Source organism: Tamandua tetradactyla, chromosome 6, assembly GCF_023851605.1.
Source record: "Tamandua tetradactyla isolate mTamTet1 chromosome 6, mTamTet1.pri, whole genome shotgun sequence".
Taxonomy (NCBI): Eukaryota; Metazoa; Chordata; class Mammalia; order Pilosa; family Myrmecophagidae; genus Tamandua; species Tamandua tetradactyla.
In genome coordinates, this window is record NC_135332.1 from 115,975,677 (window position 1) to 115,985,125 (window position 9,449).

Here is a 9,449-nt window from a genome sequence, read left to right on the forward strand (position 1 = left end):
GTGCTGCGGGGACACAGCTAGGGAAAGAATTGGTCAGAGGAGGTTTTCTGAAGAAAGAAAAGCCCATGCTGGATCTTATTTGATGAGTACCCACTAAGCAGGAGACAATTGAGCATAATAGGGGAAAGGGTCTGCAAACAAGATTATTGAAGGCATAAGGAATAATATGCATAAATCATGAATATGAGAGAAAATGGCAAAATTAAGGAATTACAGGTAAAGCAGCCTGTTTGGAACACGGTTCTCTTGCAGAAGTAGCAGGAGAGGAAAGCCTGAAGGACTATGGGTGCTTTTGTAACAAGATTGTACACATTTTTAGGGTTTTAAATCCCGTGTTTTTTCAGATCATTATGGTAGTGTTGCAGGGTATGATGCAAGCAGACAATCAGTGGGGTCCAATAAATTACTAAGGATGGTGGTTAGTTATCAGGTGGTATAGTTATCAGGTGGTGTAGTTATCAGGTGGCATAGTTAACGGATGAAGCTCTGACCTGTAGCAGGGGAAATAGAGGGAAGCATTTATTAGACCTCTGGTACGTAAACACTATGAAAGCTGGAAGACAAATTGAGGAGGGGGATGAGTAAAAGAAGAGTTTAAACTGACTCCAAGAGTTCTGACTTTGTGGGGATAGCAGAGGAAGGAAAATATGGGATGTGTTCAGGGAGGAGAAAGAGATAAACCTTGACTGTCATCCAGCTTTAAGATGAGAGCTTCCAAATGGAAGAAAATTTCTGCTTTGAAATATCTAGTTGCCCTATGACCTGGCAATACCACTACTCAGTATATACCCAGAAGAGTCGAAAGCAGTGACACAAACAGACATTTGTACACTGATGTTCATAGCAGCATTATTCACAGTTGCCAAAAGATGGAATCAATACAAGTGCCCATCAACAGACAAGTGGATAAACAAAATGTAGTATATACATATAATGGAATATTATGCAGCATTAAGATGAAATGAGGTCTTGAAGTATATGAAACATGGATAAACCTTGAGAACATAATTCTGAATGAAATAAGCCAGACACAAAAGAACAGAATCTAATATTGTAGATTTTGCTAATATGACCTGGTAAAGATAATCTCAGAGACTTGTAATGAAAAATATAGGAAACCTAGAGATGAACAGAAGCTAAAGATAGAAGAACAGTTAACTAATGAGGCTGAATTTTAAAGTATGGGAATGAATAGAAGTCTTGGCAGTTCATTATGGGTTTATGAGTAATATTGCTATACTGAAGGTGAATATGATTGAAAAGGGTTGTATAGAGCCATGTATCTCACTGATTAACACTACAAATATAAATGCGTTTTTGCATGAACTACTTCAAAGGTATGAATCTTATACAAAGAGTCAATAAGAGAAGGGTATAGGGGGAAAATTACTATTGTATGCTATGGCCTATATTAAACAGGAAGACATTACTAGTACCACAGCAATACTAGGGGTAAATAACTGGGGCAGGAGGCAGGGGAGAGACAAGAGTTAAGGGAAGTTTTTGGATTTCCTACTTGGTGAGGGTATGGTTATTTGTTATTTTTCTCTTTGAAGCAATGAAAAGTGTCTAAAATTGAGAGTGATGCTGATTGCACAGCTAGGTGAGGATACTATGAGACATGGATTGTTTATTTTGTACATTATCCATGATGTTCAATGGATGGAGGTGGCTGAAGGGTACAATGACTGAGAAGCAGAAAGGCAAACTGTGGTGTATACATATAATAGAATATTGTGTAGTTACAGAAAGTAAGTCATGAAGTATACAATGAGGTGAATGAAATTGATGACATTATGTGTATAAATATTGTGCAAAAGGACAAATATTATATGGTCTCTTTTGGAGAATATTTATAAGAAAATTGAGGTCTAGATTATAAGTGTTGAAAAGGGGTGCCAACAGTATGGGATAGGGGGAGGGAACTAGTTGATATTCTTGGAGATATTGGCACCTTAGAGGTTTTAGGTTTCTGAAAAATGAACTTCATACGTGCAACTTTTGTAGAATCTCAGATAAAACCCTGGGTATTAGAATTTGCAGGATTGATGTTGGTCGAGTTTGGCAAACTGTGGCAATTAGCAATATCTAGCTGCTATAAGCAGTCATATTTATTCCTGAGCTTTGTTATTTCTAGATTCTGAGATACTGTGCTATATGTGTATAACCCAACATTTCCCTGGAGCTTTAGGTAACTATGTGATGCCTAAGGCTCAGAATTGGAGTTCTTCAGCTCTGAAAGTCAACATTTCTACTTAAAACAACTATTTAAGAAACAAAAAAAAGAGATCGGGCTTCAATTAGAGATAAGAACACAGTCTATCTGATTGGGGCTAAGGTAAATCAGAATATAGGGTAAAGGATGACAGCATCTCAGTTTAGAACTTCACCTACTATATATGAGACCAAGGGAGAGAGCTTTATTTTATCCAAAACTTAATTTTTCTGTAGCACACAATCTAACTTAACTTATCTGGATAGTTCATTTAAACAGCCCAAATACATGGAACCCAGAATGGGAACAAGGGCTTGTAATGCTGTATAGCCTAATTTAATACCAGGATACATCCCAGAGTATGTTGAGCATATAGTTAAAAAGTATTGGCAAAATCCCTTGAGGGACTAGAGAAAAAATATGGAACTATTAAACTTCCCCACATGGGAAACCCCTGATACTCTTTCAAACACTAGGGACTCCCATGTTAAAAGGCCAAACCCCTGATCTTGAGGCTTGCTCTTATGAAACTTATTTCTGTAATGGAGAGTCTAGCTTACCTATAGTTATACCTAAGAGTTACTTCCACAAAACCTCTTTTGTTGCTCAGATGTGGCCTTTCTCTCTCTAAGCCCAACTCTGCAAGGAAAATCATTACCCTCCCCTTTACGTGGGACATAACGTCCAGGGATATGAGTCTCCCTGGCAACATGGGACATGACTCCCAGGGATGAGCCTGGCCCTGGCATGGTAGAATTGACAATGCCTTCCTGACCAAAAGGGGGAAAAGAAATATAATAAAATCAGTTATCAGTGACCAAGAGAATTCAAATAGGGTTGAGAGGGTATTTTGGAGGCTACTCTTATGATCACTTCAATTGGATATTGCTAATTGCCAGTTTGCCAAACTCAACCAACATCATTCCTACGAACTCTAACACCCAGGGTTTTATCTGAGAATCTACAAAAGTTGCACATACTAAGTTTATTTTTCAGAAACCTAAAACCTCCAGAGGTGCCAGTGTCTCCAAGAACATCAGCTAGTTCCATCCCTTCTATCCCGTATCATTGGCACCCCTTTTCAACACACAAAAAAGTTAGAATAGGCAGAGCCCAAATATCCCTAAAGATAAGGAGAAGATCAAAGGAGAAGGAGGCATTATACAGAGAAGTTAGGATGTAACAAATGAGTATGACTACTGAATGATTATATTGCTATTTCTTTTTAGTCTCCAGTGTCTTGGAGCAGCGAGAAGGAAAAATCTGAAATTGGGGAACTGTAACCCATGCCAAAGTTTGAAATCCATTCCATAACCACTTGTTGAAATGTACTTTGAAATTTATTGTTTTTTTGTTTATATGTTATATTTCACAATAAAATATAGTAAACATTTCAATAACATTAGAAATAATAAAATATCACAATCATACCAAATATTTGTTTTAATAAGTAATAGTACCGCCTGCCTTAGTGTTTAAGTAATTCAGTTATAGATGGGAAAGGGCTTTGATATTTATCACAATGATGGTAGGCAAAGGCTAAAATGAATCTGATTGTGCTCTAAACATAAAAAAAAAAAACGGACTTTAATACACAATTATTGGTGTTCTAACTCTGCTATTTTGCCTTGTGGAAGACTTTCATCTCCACCTGAGTGAGTTGGAAATTTGACAATAATGATGCATACGATTATTATTACTAAAATCATGCTGTCTTGCAATCTGACGTGTTTTAAAAAATTCAATATGAAAATGATAACCATTATAACAGCAAGAGTAATGAATACAGAATTTATGACAACAAATTTCAAAATATGCTAATCAATAAGGATTTTTTTCCAACTCTAACACTGAACTCTAGCTTGTTTGTTATTTAGTGGTCAGAGATAAATGCTTTAGGATTTCATGTGTAGTCCCAAATCTCTGAAGGGTAAGAAACAGCTTACAGGAAATTAGCAAAACTATAATTGATATAATTGAAAATTATCATTTCTCTAAGAAAATAACCTCTCAAAAATTGCAATGCAATATCTGGAATAACAGAATTTCAAAGAATTAAAAGTGATACAGAAATTTATCTATTAAACTTATTTGGTTATATAATCATTAGTCCCCTTAATAAGTGGGATGGTGTACCTTGTTCACTACCTATTAAATGAGAAGCTCAAAAGTTTAAGTAGATAATCACTTGTATTTATATTAAATTATAATATGGTCATTTGCTGAAAAGAAAAGAAATAACCTGTCATTTACATTTTTTGGTGGTCCCTTAATTTTTTTTTTCGTTTTGTTTGTTTGTGTTTGGTTTTGTCTTTCTGTGGACTTATCAGGAATGAAGTACAATACTTCCATATGAGGAATTAAAACAATTGTAGGTGAATACAGACAGCACTTTAAAATTAATCTATCTCCCCAGCAGGGAATCAGCAAACTCACACAAATATTAGCTAGCTCCCCACAGGAGACGCCACTGATTGTCTGCTAAACCAAACCTTTCCGGGTCAAAACACAAAAAGGTCCTGAAAGACATGGAATTTGAGTCCCAATTCTGCCACCTGGCTGTTTTATAACCTTAAATTGGTCAATTAATTTCTCTGAATTTCCAATCCCTTCTCCACAAAATAGAAACAATAAAACCAACGTCATTAGGGTTATGTTAGGAACACATTAGACAAAGTACGAGAAAATACTTATTAATCTATAAAATGCTGTATAGCATAATCATCTGGGCTTTGCGAGCAGTGTTACAAATTGCTTATTTATTATGCCAATGAACATTTTCAGTAATACGAGAAAGCATTAGAAGCACAGTCAAAACAGAATGTTTGTGAATCTTTCACGTAGAGAAACATTAACTCTTGGACTCTTGTAAAGTCAGAGTGCTTCATTGTGGTTCTTGGGAATGAGACAGACTTTTGAAGAAATGCATATAGAGTGATTTTTTTTAATTGAGTTGCTATAATAGAAGGGAAAATGATGCCTTAAGCTTCCTGAGAACTTTCCATTCCAGAGCAACCAAAATACTTAGAGTAATTACTCAACCCTGTTCACTGCATTGATGGCTAACATTTATGGGACGATCACAGTGAGCCAGGTTTCACACTAATTATCTCACTGAAGTGCTTTACATTTATTATCTCATAAAATTCTCAAAACAGCCTGTGAAGTAGGTCCTTTATTTTCCTCATTTTATAGATGAGGAAACCAAGGACGGAATAAGATCGTGACCTTCCCAAAGACAAGGTGTCTGACCTTTAAGGACTGTTAGGGATAGAAATTCTACATCTTTGTTTGCTAAGTCTGACTTTTAATAATCTCTGTTCATCAGCCTTACCTACTCCCTCCAGGGCTTTCCGCACCTAATGATTATTATTTTCATTTGTAAACTTTAATCGAATGAATCATCCTGACCCTGCTCAATAAATACTTCCAAATTGTTCAACCAAGAGGAAATCCTCCCCAACATAAATTTCCTGAGTTGTGGCTAAAGCAAATGAAACAAATTAAAATTACTCACTTGTACATTAAAGTAGGAACTATATCCAAATGAGCATTTATATTTAATGAACCACATATAACCTTTATTGGGAGGTTCCAAGTATAGACCCCTGGGACCTAACAAGTTGACACCTAAGAAAGGGTAAACTGAGAACCAGAGTGAATTTGAACATCTTCTATCCTCTAGACGCTTTACTAGTATTGAAAACTCCCAGGGAAATATCAGAGTTTTCCTTTTTAAGTATTTAGGTAAAATTCACATAACATAAAATTAACCATTTTAAAGTGTACAATTCAATGACATGTAGTTCATTTACTATGTCACATAACCATCACCTCTAGTTCTGAAACATTTTCATCACCTCAAAACCATAACCAATAAGGAGTCTCTCCTCCTTCTCCACTTCTTCCATCCTCTGGCAACCACCAAGCTGCATTCTGTTTCTATTGATCTATCTAGTCTGGTTATTTTATACAAATGGAATCATACAATATGTGACCTCTGTGTCTGACTTCCTTCAATGAGCATATATTCAAGGTTCTCCCATGTTGTACTGTGTATCAGTATTTCCTTTCTTTATATGGTTGAAGGATATTCCATTGCATGGTTATATCACATTTTATTTATCTGTTCATCAATTGATGGACATTTGGTTTATTTTCACCTTTTGGCCATTACGATGAATATGTTTGTATAAATTTTTGCTTGAAATATCTGTTTTCACATCTTTGGGATATAAACCTGGGAGTAGAATTGCTGGCTGATATGATAATATTATGTATAACTTTTTGAGGAGCCACCAAACTGTTTTTTACAGTGGCTAAACTATTTTACATTCCCACCAGCAATCCGTGAGTTTCCCAATTTCTCCACATCCTTGCCAGAACTTGGCATTTTACATCTTTTTTATTATAGTCATCCTATTGTGTGTGAAGTGGAATCTCATTGTGGTTTTGATTTGCATTTCCCTGATGACTGATGATGATAAGCATCTTATCATATGTTTGTTGGTCATTTGTATATCTTTGGAGAAATATTTATTCACTCCTTTGCCTATTTTTAATGAAGTCCTCTGTTGATTTGCAAGAGTTCTTTATATGTTCTAGATACTAATCCCTTATCAGATATGATTTTCAAATATTTTCTCCCATTTTGTACATTGTTTTTTCACTTTCCTGAAAGTATCCTTTGATGTACAAATGTTTCCTAATTTTGATAAAATCCAATTTATCTATTTTTTTTGTTGCTTATGTTTTGGTGCCATATCTTAGACTCCATTGCCAAATTCAAGATCATGAAGAACAGTTTCCTTACCTTCTTAACAACATATATAATCAATTCCAATATACAGATTGAAATAAAATAGTAGGATGGCTACATGACCAAACATTAATCTATTTTAAATTATACATTCATTCAATTACAATTTGCTGAACACCCTTGGGGTTAGATGCTGGAGACATGAAAAAGACCTTGTCCTGGAGGGAAAAGCACATAGGTATGCTCCCAGGAGCCAAGAGATCATGGAGAAGGTATTCCAGCCTTGACAACGGCCTAAGGGCACGACAGTGTTTAAGTTTTCTGATCCTCTTGATCATAAAACTGAGAGATGAGCACCTGCACAGAGGATAGAAGCTAGAATTGTTAAAGGCTTTATCTTTTCCCATTATAATCTGGGTGAGATGACAAAAAAGGTGGAGAGAGATTCAATTTGTTTCTTAGGAAAATCAGCCTGGCTTCCCTGAAGAATGGAATGGAAGACAGAGAAACTATGAACAGGGAGAACGATTGGGAGGTCCTAACAGGTAGGAGAGGATGGGAGCAAGAAGTGGGACTGGCAAGGCCTGGTATGGAAATGGGTTTTAGGAGGCAGAAACAGCTGGAATTGTAAGCAACAATGTGGCTGGTGAAGATGGACTTCTTTCTGTGATAAATGTTTCTGAGTGGTGGATGGTGTCACTCATTTATCTGAAAATCAATAGAAAGTTTTGAGCTTCAGGTACAGTCCAGGCTATCAGAGCAAGTGAAATCTCAGTGAATGAGTAGAGCAAAAGTTGCAAACTCAAATGCCTACAGACACCAGAAGAGTAGCATAAATGAGTGGGGATTGGTAGAGAAAGAGAAAATGCTGTATTAGCCAAGTAAAAGAAAATACTGTGCAAACAAGTACATAAATCAGTGGCACATGGGTGAGCCCACGTCCTGTCTAAAGACCTGCTAGTAAAACTGGGGTCCACAGACCCAGCAACATTGCTATCAACTAAGAGCTCATTAAAAATGCAGAATCTCAGACCCAATCACAGAGCTACTAAATACAAACACTCATTTTACCAAGACCCCGGGTGATTTCTGATGTACACTGAAGTTTGGATAGCACTGGTTTAAAGGCTGCAATTATTACTTGGTTCTACATAACTGTTTCCATGGGGGAGAGTGAATTTAATATTGTCAGCACTTTTGACCGTTCAAGAGGCAATTTTCCAATTGTTGCAGCTGTTTAGCCAGGATCTCACAAGGTAGCAGAATTATCCCCAGGTGATTCAAATCTAGGAATTTAAATGAAGAGTCTACTTGCAGAGATGCATTAGGCTTAAGAAAAGAAACCAGGGCTGGTGAGGCTTCTAGTGACTAGCAATGGTAATGCAATGCATTAACCCCTGCTAGCATGTAAGGGAGACCATTGGTATTTCCAAATCCCGGTGGGAGCCGAAGTTCTGGAAGAGAAGCTGCACATAGGAAGAAGGCTATTGCCCCAGACACAGCACTGAAGGAGGGAGGGAGCAGGAATGAAGCACCCTGACTTCTCTCCTGTTATCATTCACTGAATTTTTGCTGGAGCCTCTGGTTGGACAAACCCACCCAGTCATCAGCTGCAAGGGAGTTCACAGGACTCTCCTCCCAGAGCACCTAAGCCGGTCAAGGATGGACAGAGAAATAAGAAATACTGTGCAAACCAAAAGAAAAAAGAGGAGGGCCAATGGTCAAGTCCTGAGGAATACCACCTGGCGCACGCACGGTGCAGCTGTGAGGTATTGCCTTTTTAAGTGGTGCTATTTTGAATCAGGAAGGAGAAAGTGGTAGAGCTCAGACCAAGAAACCAGTGAAGAATCTCCATGGGTAGGAGCTGCCCTCCTCTATTTATCTTTATTTATCTTCTTGTTGCTTCCAAGTACTAAAAATCTTCCTTCCACTTACTATACTTCATGCATTTTCAGATTTGTGTCTTTTCTACATGCTGGCATTTCCCTTAACAAGGATTCCGATCCCAATTCCACCTATTTGTTCAAAGAGTAAAAGTTCTTTCCTCCTTATTGACCAAAGTCCCACAAAATGGTGGCCAACCTGGGCTGCCACAGGGACAGGCCCAAAACATGCACTGGACACCTCAGACTTCAGCTCACACTGTTGAAACAGCTAATTTTCTTACTGTCCAGATGTCCATCTTCCATTGTGATCAACACAGGTGTTTATATTGGCAAATGTTACCTGATTTTCTCTAACGTTACCTCATCACTATTTTACAGTACTGTTGACAGGTCGTAACCAATGTATGAGAAAAATTTAAACACCAGGAGAACTGTATTAGCAAGTGAAATAAATATTTGGGCAAGAGGTAAACTCAGATGTTTCTGTTCAGAATAGTAACCATGATATCATCTTTATCTTCATGTGTTGATTTCCCCTTCCTTCAGTGGACTTTTATGCTTTCCTGGTTCTTTGATATATTTCCACAAT